This window comes from Rhynchophorus ferrugineus, unplaced genomic scaffold (assembly GCF_030347505.1).
Source record: "Rhynchophorus ferrugineus isolate W39M unplaced genomic scaffold, kcgeb_rfMv2 rfM7, whole genome shotgun sequence".
NCBI lineage: Eukaryota > Metazoa > Arthropoda > Insecta > Coleoptera > Curculionidae > Rhynchophorus > Rhynchophorus ferrugineus.
Window position 1 is genome coordinate 11,960,470 of NW_027472586.1, and position 14,845 is coordinate 11,975,314.

General features: G+C 32.8%; 1 protein-coding gene across 2 annotated transcripts in view; it reads left to right on the forward strand.

The window, feature by feature from the left end:
* The window catches only part of heph (polypyrimidine tract-binding protein 1 heph), a 953,472-nt gene that overhangs the window by 63,262 nt on the left and 875,365 nt on the right, over positions 1-14,845 (forward strand). The gene's annotated exons all lie outside the window — the stretch shown is intronic.

The following is a 14,845-nucleotide window of genomic DNA, read 5'->3' on the forward strand; positions in this document are numbered from 1 at the left end:
ATCCATAAGAAAATGTCTGGTGATGTTAAATCCTGAGAACTGGCTGGCCATGTTAAATAACCACTTCTTGAAATTAGTCTTCGCGAAAAACGTCATTCAATAATTGAATTGTTGAATGAGTGTGTCTCTGCTATGGCCCCATCTTGCTGAAACCATACGTCCTCTAGAAGAGCAAGGCTTCTATTTCAGGTACAAGAAAATTTAGAATTATGTCGTGGTACCGTTCAGCAGTAACAGTAACAGCAACACCTTTATCATTTTCAAAAAAATAGAACTAATGATGTTTCTAGCCTGAATACCACACCGTACAGTTGTTTTTAGTGGATGCAATGTTTTTATTTCATTAATTAATTGAGAAATCTGTGTTCTATATTCGGTCCGACTGATTTACTGATGACTGATTAGTTTTATGATTTTGTGGTAGTTTGCTGGTAAATAACAATATATTGTATATTAATATATCACTTTGGAACGATATTCTTCAAGTTTGTTAATGTAATAGGTCAATTGAAAGTTTTGATTTTAAAAAACTCCATAAAAAAATGTCTGGTTATGTTAAATTCTGAGAACTGGCTGGCCATGTTAAATAGCCACTTCTCGAAATTAGTCTTCGCGAAAAACGTCATTCAATAATTAAATTGTTGAATGAGTGTGTCTCTGCTGTGGCCCCATCTTGCTGAAACCATACGTCCTCTAGTCCTTGCTCTTCTATTTCAGGTACAAGAAAATTTAGAATTATGTCGTGGTACCGTTCAGCAGTAACAGTAACAGCAACACCTTTATCATTTTCAAAAAAATAGAACTAATGATGTTTCTAGCCTGAATACCACACCATACAGTTGTTTTTAGTGGATGCAATGTTTTTGTTTCATTAATTAATTGAGGATTCTGTGTTCCCCAGAAACTGACTGTTCTGTTTATTGACGTGGTCCCTGAGAAGAAAATGGGCTTAATCGCTCATTTAGACTTTCAGCCAAATCAATTTAGATGAAAAATCTTCAATTTCACCAGACAGCCTTGGGATTGCATTACTGTATTCGACTCGTTCATCAGGATCTCCCGGTAGCAATTTTTAAACCAATTGAATTTTGTACAGAAATGTTTAACTGGGAACCACGTTCCCGAATGGATGTTTCTGGAGACTGCAACACGATCGCGCACCAGAGCCATATTTTCAGCGTTTCGAGACGTCCGTAGTCTTCCAGAAAGATGCCTGTCTGCTTTCGTACCGTACTGTCGAAAATGCGCATGTAAACGATAAATTGTGGTTTTGTGAATCACTGGAACGATTATTTTCAATATATATTGTCACTATTTTTGCTCGTTCTTGTAGCGTATTTTTGTCCTTATCAAAATTTGGACGTCTACACAACACAATGGTTGAAGCGAACTGAGCTAAACGTCAGCTAACCAAGATGGTACGCAATCAAAATGGTTAACATTAATTGTTAGTTTTATTACTAGTGTTAATAATTATTAAAAAAAAATGATTACCCTAATTACCAAAATAAACTAAAATTGATGGGGCAACATTCCGACGTTATGACCTAATACGTTTTGATGACATTTGTTCACTGTTATTGTGCAAGAACTTTATATTGTTATTTAGGTTGAATTATTTTAGTTACAAAGAGACCATGAATGAACAATAAATAGATGTAAAATTATACATTATCTTAAGTAAACTGGTGTGTTTTAGTATAACTGTTTACTACAAACTTTTGCCAAGACGTAAGTCGAGCTGAAATAAAGATTAGGTTTATCCGAATGCCGTCCGATTTAATGGCAATAAATTCCGTACTAAATTTAGTAGGATTTTGAACGTTTGCGTAAACTTTCGTATTATATTTGATTCAGATGCGAGTAATAAACAAGAACCGCCATAAAACTATTACTATTCGGGTTAAATGTTTTTCTTATCGTAAATATCGGACGTTTCCTTGCTGCAACATGAATTATGGAATGGTAGCGATAATAAATCGTTATATGTTTTTGGAAATATCGGTATTAGTTCACGATATATCAGATTTCAGTTAAACTGAATCAATTTATAGATTTATTAATGATCACCCTGTTATCAAAATTAGACCACAATCTATTAAGTTAATCATGTTTCTTTCATAATAGAGTAAAAGGGCTAATTTAAAAATGCTATGTTACTATAATGGTATGTTTTCACAGTATTTTTAGTATAATATCAGGAATGTAGTTGATACATAACATTAATTAAATTAATAAATGTCTGTATATTTAAACATATTAATATGTATTTTTATAAAGAATGTTTCTATAAACTCTATACAGTAAACTATCTCAAGAACTAACACTCACTTTTTACAATTACTTTTAATTAAATCTATTTTCCATTAAAGCAGACAATATATGAATAAAACAATTTTTAAGTTGATTCTTGACTTTCAATAATCATACATGTACATGATTGTAACTATTGATTTTCCAAAACTTAGGTCTATAAAGCAAATAATCAAAATAACTGACACAAGGTTCAAACAATAAAATATCATATAGTAATATGTAGTCAATTCAAAATAGCAATGACACGAGTCTCACTATGTGTCTGTCTAAAGTTGTAAATTCGTTTTACAGTCGGACAATATTATCCTTGTCATTTTATTCTATTTAAAAAGAGATAGAAAGCTGTTCGAGAAGTTCGAACATATAACGTAATGTACCAGTAAAAGTTGTCCGTTTGCCAAACGTCTGAAAATTCTTCAAAACATTATAATTACTGATTATAAACCGGCAAACGATTTAACGCTTTGTTTTAATAAATTTGAAATCGCCGCGGTTTTTATTGAAAATATTTTTTGCGCCTTGCAGCTGCATTGTATGTTAGTATGGACACAGTAACTAAATTATCCCAAAAAATAAAAAATAATATAACCTTAAATTCTTCAAAAAGAAACCGTGTATCAGAAGATGATAATAAATATAGTGTAAAGACAACAAAAGTTGATCGAAAAAGGTAAATGTTGGAATAAATATAGGTTAGGTTTTGTTAGTCATACCATTTATTCATCGCAATTGCGAGGGTGATTACCATGAAGAAATGAACCATAACTTGTCTTTGCAGTAGTTTGAAAATCAGCTTTTTAAGAACATGGAGGAACCAGCAGTTATTGTTATGTTCAATGCACCATATCTACTATATATATATATATATATATATATATATATATATATATATATATATATATATATATATATATATATATATATATATATATATATATATATATGGTGGAGTACATAAAAGTACATAAAATAAGTTTCGAGGAAGTCATGTTAAAAAATGAACTATTTCAAATTGTTATTGCTACTTGGTATAAATGAAATATTTGATTGCATTTTCTATAATTTTACTATTTTAGAAATGAGATTAGAATCTGAGACAAGGTACATAGTAGATCAGATTACTGGATGTTATGGCGACAGAATATTACGTCTTCCTTCCTATCACTGCATTTTTAATCCAATTCAGTTGATATGGGGTATTGCAAAGAAATACAATAGACATTCAGGTCGAGAAGGATATTCAAACCAGAACTCTCTGGATTTTTGGAAAGAGGCATGGTTGAAAATAACACCTTCGCTTGGTATGAGCCAGATCAAACACATTGAAGAAGAAATTGACAAATGGTAGAATCTTGAGCAAGTTTTTAATAGATTGGAAATAAACAGCTTAGTTATTCACTTTATTAGTGTTTCTGAAAGTGACAGTGATTGAATAAAACCTTATGAATGTTGGTTTATGATTCAATGCTGAGATTACCAAGACAGGGTGATGAAAGAGAAAACCATTAAAGGTCAGTATGCAATTAATATACTTTAGTTGTAGGGAATTGTATTATAGAGTGTGAAAGTCTTATGAGCATATGTGTTATTTTTCAGGATATACATGAACGTTTGGTTAACATGTATGAGAAGAGAAATAACACTAACTGTGCAGATATGGCAAATGCATTAAGGAGAATGCAGTGATTACATGTAGTTTTATCGATGAAATATGTATACAGACTATCTGTAGGACAAACTAAAGAGAAATATAGTAACATCATAATGACTTTACAAGGATACATTGCACCGAAAGATACAAGAACCAAGCGTAAAACATAAATATACCCTCAAATGAAAATAAAATACATTACTCAGATATACAATTGTTAATTAGGTGGATTAGGCCTTCGAGGGATACCACTACATACAAAAACGCGCCTGGAATCCTACCGATACTAGTGTGGAAAAAACTCAATATATATATATAATAAAACAACTTTAACCTATAAATTTTTGCGGCTGTAAAATTAATTGTATTTGCATAATAAATGTATTTGATGTACTATAGTGTTAAAATAAATTATATTTAATAGAATATTTTTTCAATTATTTTATTTATATTAAAATTTTGTTGTATGTCAAAATGTACTAAAACTGAGAATTGATGCGGCAACATTGCGACGTTTTGACAGTTCCGTGTATTGAATTAATAATTAAACACCTTAATATTTATCAATGCCTTAAAATATAACAAATAATCTGTTAGTAATTAATAATTTCTTCTATTTGTCCTATGTGTTCCATCTATGCATATTATGCAAATAATTTCGTTTAAACTCGTGCATATTTTCATTACTTCATTTATATATTGATATAATCCTTATCTTTTATACATATTTCTCACCTAGAATATATTTTACAAAGACAATAATAATTTCTTTATCTATATTTTAAAATAAAAATTCACTCTTCGATCTCGCCCTTACAGATAACTCGTCTTTAATTAATCTTCTTTGGCTTTTATTTATCTATGCCAGTAATTTGGAAACATTAAAAAAAACGCAATTATGAAAAAGCTAGGCAAGTTACAAGGTAGTTTAAATTTAATTAAACCATATTGGCTAGAAATAGTTGTTTGCATATTTGATGAATATTGGACAAAGAAAGTTGAATCAGTGGAATGTACAAAGAATTTAGCTTTTAGTCGATTGTGATTCTTTTTTCTAAATGATATATCCATTTTAGTGTTGACCAAATTTCAAAGACATAAAATGATACTAATAGAAATATGCGAATTATTTAATTTTATGAAATTAATCAATTTTAGAAAGAATAGTGCAGATATTATTACGGTACAGTATAACCCTAAATATATTCATACCAGAAGATCAAACATAATGAATGTTTACCATTATTATGACGAACCACTAACCAGAATGCTATTCGATTTTTTCGTTTCAATATCATTTCGGATTGTACGTTTTGGTAATTACGTGCCAAACGGTTTCTGTTTCGTTAAATATTGACCAATGATGTGAATGTTATCTATCGGTATTTCGTAAATCAATGTGATTAGATTCGTCGCTTATAAAATCATACTTGTCACGCAGTGGTAATGTTATTTGATGTTTGTAAATAAATATTGACAAAATTGAATATTACTTCGATATTTGATATAGACTTTTAGGAACACGCGGTACTTTGCACAGGTCACATTCAAATGCGGTAATTTTCGGTTACTTTCCGGTAGTCCTGTCAAAACGTCGCGATGTTGCCGTAGCAACTCTGAGTTTTAGTACATTTTGGCTCTGACATATAACAAAATTTTAATACAAATAAAATTGCTGAACAAAAATGTTATCAAACATTATTTAGTTTAACATTATAGTACATCAAATGCATTTATTATGCAAATACAATTAATTTTACAGCCGCAATAATTTATAGATTAGAGTTGTTTTATTATATATACATTTAGCTTTTTTCCACACTGGTATCGATAGGGTTCTAAGCGCATTTTTTTAGCTACTGGTATCCTCCGAAGGGCTAATCAACTTAATTAACAATCGTATATCTGAATAATGTATTTTACTTTCATTAGAGAGCATATTTATGTTTTACGTTTAGTTCTTGTTTCTTTCGATGCAATGTATTCTTGTAAAGTCATTATGATATAAATATATTTTTCTATAGTTTGTCTGGTTACTATCTGTATACATCTTTCTTGATAATACTACATTTCATCACAGCATTCTCATAAATGTATTTGCCATATCTGCAAAACTGTTAGTGTTATTTCTCTCGTCAAACATGTTAACCAAACGTTCATGTATATCTTGAACAATAACACACATGCTCATAAAGCTTTCACACTCCATAATACATTCCTTACAACTAAAGTATATTAATTGTATACTGACCTTTAGTGGTTTCTTCTTTCATCACCCTGTCTTGGTAATCGTCAGCATCGAATCATAAACCAATATCCATAAGGTTTTATTTAATCAGTGTCACTTTCAGAAACACTAATCAAGTGAATATCTAATCTGTTTATTTCCTATCTATCAAAATCTTGCTCAAGATTCTACCATTTGTCAATTTCTTCCTCAATGTGTCTGATAGAGCTCAAACCGAAGGTGTTATTGTCGACAATGCCTCTTTCCATAAATCCAGACAGATCTGGTTTGAATATCCTTCTCGATCTGAAAGTCTATTGTAATAATTCTTTGCAATACCCCATATCAACTGAATTGGATTAAAAATGCAGTGATAGGGAGGAAGACGTAATAGTCTGTGGCCATAACATTCAGTAATCTGATCTACTATGTATCTTTTCTCAGATTTATTTCTAAAAAAGTAAATTACATACAATTCAATTAAATATTTCATTTATATTTAAGCCATTCCTTAATTGCAGCCTTTGTTGTTGAACTTGTTGGGATTTTCTCCACCCGTTTACTATATATATGGTACATATGGTGCATTGTACATAACAATAACTAATGGTTCCTCCAAGATCCTTAAAAGCTGATTTTGAAACTACTGCAAAGACAAGTTATGGTTCATTTCTTCATGGCAGTCACCCTTGGACTTGGAGAAACACTAATTCTTTATTTGAGTTAGTACTAACCTTGAAACGAAAGCTGTTCCAATTTGATGATATTCTACTCATAAGTTTGTGAGTTATTGTGCTCAGAATGGTACAAATTTTGTTAATTTCAAAACAATGGATCAAAAATAATTTCGTGTTTTAATTTTAAATTGCATCTTGATGGGAAAACTACCGTTCAAGTTTGGCAATGGTTTGAAAAGTATTATAAGGACTCCGCTCCATCAGAAACAACAATAAAACGTTGGTTTGCTGACTTTAAGCGTGGTCATAGAGGCACCGATGATGCAGAATGATGTGGATGTCCAAATGAGGTGGTGAGTTAGCTAACGTCGTGAAGATATCAAAAGAATGTGTTGGTTTTATATTACATGAGCATTTGAGTATGAGAAGGCTCCGTTCAAAATGGGTGCCTGCAAATCCAGGTGGGTTTATAGGTATATTGATGTTGTTACTGGATCTTCATGAGATGCTAATGATTATATCATTATTAAATATATTATGTTTAAAATAAATGTCTAATTATTACCAGATACTACAATTTTTGTTACTATTCGTGATGGACAAATCCCATTAATGAATTGACCACTTCCAATACAATAAGAATCATTTTCTTGCCTGTTCTTGTTATCATTAGATTTTGGCATATGTTGATACGTATTCTATGTCGTTGAAAATGATATGTTAATAAATTTAGCAGCTAACATTCCCATTATAGATAAAATTCATGCATTTTGGATTTTATAACTCTTACAAATTTAAACCTACATTCTGCACTTACCTTTGTTCTTCCATATTTTATCCAATCGCAATACAACAATTTAATTATTATTAGGATAGAATTATTAATGTAACACAAAATCTAAATATTCAAATTTTTGTTGTTGTTTTGACTGCACAGATCGACATGTACCGCCATTAGAAAAGAAGAGCAATATAGTTTATTCTTTTTTATGGTTTTCTATGCAGGATAGTGCGTATATGCCTAATCTGGAATTATTTGTTAAGCAATGTATAATATAAAAGACTATATAAACCGTATTCGATATTATCGTGAATTTTATCATGGATATTGTAATATTAACGCTTATTATAAAACAACAGAAATAATTGGACTTTCTAAATTTCACTAATGTATTTACGGATGTAATATTCATGACTGTAAAATGTTTACTCCCCAAAGTTCCAGTTCAGCCGTCTCTTCCTTCACGATTCAATCGTAATGCCGTAATAATTTCGAAGTTTTCTTTATTATAAAGCGAACGTTATGGTCCATTTGAAACAAAAACCATTACAACTTTTTCTAAATAATTCAAAAATCCATTTACTTAAGCAAACCCTCGAACTTTTCTTGTTCTGACTTTATTCCGTTTTATAGTGGAGGGCATTAGTCGTCAAATCTCGAGCTCCATTGTACGGGATAATTAAGAGCGTCGTTCGAGTAGTCGATTATCAATTAATGCCCAGCGTCATTTTTATATATAGACTTTTGACTTTTTATCACTACGCTTGTGTAAATAGCGCTTAGGAATAAAAGAATCGGGAAAAGGTAAAGTTGTTTTTTGTTCATGTTTCAGAGAACATTATAACCCTGATTTTTAAACGACTTCGAAAAAGGAGGAGGTAATATGTTGGGCTGTGTGTCAATTGTGATCAAAGTGAACCGATTTTCAAAATTATTTTTTTATTCTAAAGAGTGCACTTCCGAGGTGGTCCCATTGGAACAAAATCAGTATCTATTAGGGGCAGGGGGAAGTGTAAATCGAGGAAAACGCTGAAATTTAAAATGCACGTACAATGTTTTCACATATTTTTTATCTACAATAATCAGATATTTGGGTATAACGTTATTGCTCAGCGGATGTGATGGAAAATCGGAAGTAATTCAGTGCAAAAGCGATTCAGTTTGTGCTTTAAGCACAAATTATAGCTCATATGACGTCGTAGAAATATTGTACACAACTGCTTCTATGATGTAATGGTTAATTCGTTCAGTTCCCAAACGGAGGTCGCGGGTTCGATTCCCGGCGGAGACAATAATTTTTCGTTGTTACTTAGTTAAAACATTTGTCAGATCAGGTAGCAGACTCCAGAGCCTAAAGCGAGAGCACAAAAAAAACACTTAGAAAATATGTACATAATAATCGTTGTAATAACTAAATAAAAAGAAACAAAAACCTTGTTTAACCTATCTACTACACTTATTTTATATTCTACTATATACACACAATTTAGCTTAATACATACCTAAAATTATTTATCTATTTACATTATTATTTTAACCATTAGCAACTTTTTCAACAATTTCAAATGATCATTTGAAGTCGGTGTGGAGTCTTTTTTCTACAAAAACCAACATTTTTTTATTTAATATTATTGAGTTGTTCAGTCAAGCGACGCATTCAGTTTTGGATTTGTAGGGTAAATGATGTGGCTCGGTGAATGGAGATAAAACGAAATGAAACACAGGTGTTTACATTATGTGAGCGTTATTTATTGGCTAAAATGTGAAAATTACAATTAGATAAAACGATTACCTGGAGACGAGGCTTGGGCAGTCGATGGTGGCACGTTTAAACCAAACGATAGTTGAGCACTGAATGAATGGATAATACCATTTAATAACATCCCAGATAAACATCTCGGGGTTGCCGCCAGCTATTCGTTATCGGGTTCTAGTTGGCGCTGCTGGCACCCCGCCCGTGTTCAACATCTGGGATTATATTTTTTGGTATTTTGTAGATCGTTATTCCACGATGTAAAATTCCACATGCCTCAAGGTCGCTACAGATTCGTAAATTTGAATGTGGTGATGTTGATGTTAATAATCATAAATGACCTACAAGAGTAAAAAGTTCTAATGTAATTAATTACAAGATGAATGTCCTTATTGGACAAAAACCCAGCTCAAATTCCCACATAATTTTCTGATAGTCTAGCACTTGATGAATCAAATGATTTCAAACTTATACATGTGATAGGAAAGATCCAAATGCAGACAAAATTAAAATGATTTCGCCAGTTTAGGTTAATTGTCACATGGTTTCTAATTTCTGAACAAGTACTAAAATGATATGATAGATGATAAAATATAGAATTTCGCGTGTTGATAAAATATTGCTTTTTGAAGGGAAAGTATACAGTTAAAGCAAAAAATTGGCTTGATACCGAATTTCCAGACTCTGCCATCCCCATCAAGGATTGGTATGTTAAGTTTAGACGTGGTGAAATGAGCACCGAAGACGGTGAACGCAATGGATGCTCAAAAGAGGTTATTACCGACGAAAACATTTTAAAAATCAGAAAAATGATTTTGAATGACCGTAAATTGAAATTGAATGAAATAGCACACGCTCTAAAGATATCAACTGAACGTGTACATCATATCATTCACGAATATTTGGGTATGAGAAAGCTTCGTGCAAACTAGCCGTGCGAGCTCACTTTTTACCAAAAACAACGACGGGTTGATGATTCGGAGCAGTGTTCAAGCGTAATAAATCTGAGTTTCTGCGTCGATGTATAACAATGAATGAAACATGGTTCCATTATGTCACTCCGAAATCCATTCGACAGTCATCCGAGTGAACTTCACACGATGAACCTGCTCCAAAGCTTGTGAAAACGCAACAGTCGGCTGGTAAGTTTATGGCGTTTGTATTTTGGGATGCGCATGGAATAATTTTCATTGGCTACCTTAAAAGTGAAGGACCATCAATAGCGACTGTTACATAGCTTTGGACCGTTTGAACGACGAAATCGCCGAAAAACGGCCACATTTGAAGAAAAGGAAAGTGCTGCATCAACAAGATAATGCACCGTGTCACAAGTCAGTGAAAACGATGGCACAAATCCATTAATTGGGCTTCGAATTGCTTCCTCATCCACCGTATTTTCCAGATTTGACCCCAGCGACTATTTCCTGTTCTTAGATCTCAGAAGAATGTTCATTCGGAAGATATTTTCGTCGAATGAAGTGGTAATCGCCGAAATTGAGGCCTGTTTTGAAGCAAAGGGCAAATCGTACTACAAAAATGGTATTGAAAAGTTGGAGGGTCGTTACAATCAGTCTACCACAAAGTACAATCAGTCACCCTTGAAGGGAATTATGTTGAATCAAAAAATTTGGCAATAAAATGTGTGTTACTCTAATAGGCCGGGGACTTTTCAGTTGACGTGTTATATCTATATATGGTATATGGTATCTAATATTAAGTTACATTGATAATATATAGATTAAGTGTTCTTTGAACGTCTTAGAAAATGCAAATTATATCGAAAAGAATATTATACTAACATTGCTTTATTTTAAACTTTCACTTTTGTCTTAACAATATTTTTTCTGGTTAAAAATACCGCCCAATTTCGTTCAATATTTAAATACAAAATCGGAGACAGTTCGGGGAATTTCTTCAGCTTAATGTGGACGAAAGTTTACTCAGAAGTCCTGAAACTCCAACTTATAGGACCTTGTTAAAACAGTTTTCCAGGTGGTTTCTATCTTGGCGGCGACCACAGATTTTCCAACGGCAAATACTCAAACAGGAGAAGAGCGTCCTTTAGGGTTTTGTTAAAGTTTTAATGTGACTCCTCCAGGCCCAGGAAAAAAGGAAAATAACGAATTAGCCAGTGAAAATCTCGAAAGTATTGCTACGTACAGTCGGGCCGTACGTGAGTTGACATTTAACTAACTTGAGCTACATCGAAATTGAACCGGCTGATTTAAAATGACCGTTATTTATCTAGGTTAACTTCATATTTACCCTTACCGTTGCCGTATTTCTGTAAGAGTTCTTTGTTGACATTTTTTTCGTTCTATTTCTTTATCAATCATTATGTATAACAGAGTTACACCAAAGTAATACGTAACAGTTATAATGAAAATTTTATTTTTATTTTTGATAATAATTGTCTTAAATTCAAAACGTATCTTCATATATAGTGTGGGGCAAAAGTCCCGCAACCATTTTGATTACGCGCCATCTTGGTTAGGTCACATTCAGCTCAGTTTTGTTTTAACCATTGTGTTGTGTTGACGTCCAAATTTTTTTATGTATAAATATACACCACAAGAAATTATTGAAAATATTCCTTTCATTATTTTTCATTATTGCTACTCAGCAGAAATTGTCTAATAGTAGGGACACATTTGCCCCACATTGTATCACTCGCAACATATATATGTTGCGATTTTATATGTAAAAAGGCTTTTATTATTTTATGGTTTTGTACGTCGATGGGCAATATTTCTTTCTTCTAAAGGCTGACATAAAGATGTTAGGTTTAAAGAAAGAATAGAGAAATACCGTAGAGCAACAAGTAGTATACATAAATATATAGAATATAAGTTATCTAGCGTAATATGTGCAATTAAAATAAGTGAATAAAGTTAAGTGAATAAATATTTGATAATATAGTTCGTTATTTACTAATGTGAGATAAACATATTTAAATCAAATTGTTCCTTCGAGTTGATGCACGTGTTTAATTCTATATAACATATATATTTGGTGAACCGAAATCGCGGGTTAAGAGCACCAACCATATAACAGGTCAATTGAAAATTTCCCGGCCTGACACATAGATGGCGCTACTAGAATCAAATCCACATGTTCTTTAGGTAGCCTTAACCAGCAAAAGATACCTGTTTAAATTTGACAGCTGTCGGATCATTAGTTTGTGAATTATAGCATTTTGAGTGAAGCAACTTTTGTTATTGTGAAAAAAAAATGGATAATAAGGAATTTCGCGTGTTGATAAAATATTGCTTTTTGAAGGGAAAAAATACAGTTTAAGCAAAAACTTGGCTTGATGCCGAGTTTCCGGATACTGCTCCAGGAAAATCAATCATCAAGGATTGGTAGCGAAGTTTAGACGTGGTGAAATGAGCACCGAAGACGGTGAACGCAGTGGACCCCCAAAAGAAGTTGTTGCCGACGAAAACATTAAAAAATCCACGAAATGATTTTGAATGGCCGTAAATTGAAACTGAATGAAATAGCAGACACTCTAAAGATATCCACTGAATGTGTACATAATATCATTCACGAATATTTGGGCATGAGAAAGCTCTGTGCAAAGTAGGTGCCGCGCAAGCTCACTTTTGACCAAAAACAACGACGAGTTGATGATTCGGAGCAGTGTTTGAAGTGTTGTAAGTGCAGTTGTGAAGATGATCAAGCGTAATAAACCCAGTTTTTGCGTCGATATGTGACAATGGATGAAATATGGCTGCATTATTTCACTCCGAAGTCCAATCGACAGTCATCCGAGTGGATTGCACACGATGAACCCGCTCCAAAGCGTGGAAAACGCAACAGTCGGCTGGCAAGGTTATGTCGTTCTGTATTTTGGCGTCTGCATTTTGGGATGCGCATGGAATAATTTTCGTTGACTACCTTGAAAAAGGAAGAACCATCAACAGCGACCATTGCATAGTGTTATTGGCCCGTTTGAAGGACGAGATCTCCGAAAAACGGACGCATTTGAAGAAAAAGAAAAGTGCCGCTTCACCAAGACAATGCACCGTGTCACAAAAATGACCAGGAAACCCTACAAACCTAATATATGGAAACCAAAAATCTCCTGCACGTTTAAAACTAAGTACTCTCTTATCCAAATAAAAAGGTCACAAAAAAGTTCTTCTCCCCACAGAAATATTAACGAATCATACTGCAGAAAAGGGTTCTGGATCAAGAATTCTCAACCAAATCAAATGAACTCACAGTATCTATGTAAATATTCAGTGTATTCAAGATTTTTATCAATGATGATCGGTCATAGAAAAGCACACGGTATTACTGTTCATCACCATCATTGGATAAAAAAAGCTGTTTAGTTAGAATGACTTCATTTTTGTCATAGCGTCCTATTACCCATTCCTTTGTACATAAAATTATTATTTTATGATAATACTATACTTAAACCTTTTCTTCTTCTCAGTGGGGCTTCTCTTTGTATATATTTTTTCCATCTCTTTATTATCCTGGTGAAATCGTTCTCGCCTCTCTCAAATTTTCTTTAGCAAGTGGTTTTACAACCTGCTGTATCAGTCTCAACTTTATGTACAAAGGTGACTAAAGAACATTATGTGAAGATACCAATGTATATTTGATCCTAAGCTCTCTTAGTCAACAATCCTCTTTGGTCTAGTGGTTTGCTCGGTCTCTGCTATCTCATAGACACAACAGACAAAATCTTCAAAATGTCCTGACATTTTTTCATTGCTATTTCTGTTTTCATCATACGAAATTACAAATCAATTGAGAGCTTTTCTGTTGCTCATCTTTGTAATACTCTAAATCTTAGTAAAAATTAGCTGGAAAAAAAGCTTAATAAATATTTTGATAATTTATTGTGCTATATCGACGACCTTTCCTCAGAATCATAATGTTTTATTGATCAATTACTAAACAGAATTACATCTATTTGCGACCGATCAGTCTAAACAAGAAACCAATTTATAATAACAACGGCCGCGCGATGCGATAGTGAGATTAAGGTCAATATTGCGGCCCTAGACTTTTTCGATTAGTCAGATAATAAATGGACTCGAGCGTTCAACCTCCGGTAAATAATATTTACACTCAATCACCAGCAAATCTAATAAATACCTCGCGAACGACATAGAGTGGTTAAAAGACGTGGAGCGCTCGCCCCAACGGAATGTGTCAACAAGACCGAAGGAGTTAGCCCGTTGCGACGTTGCGAGCTCTCCGCGTTTTACTGAATTAGCCGGGATTTCCGGTGATGATTTATTTTTGTATTATTTTCATACAAAAAGGATCAGATTGTAATAGTGTCTTTTATTTTAAGGCTTTAAGTATACTGGCTCATGGGAAAAGTTTGTGACAGTTTTCTCAATAGATCATCAACAGATTAGATAACTATTTATGAAAATATATATTTATTGGACGTTCTGAAGGACCTGTATTGGTA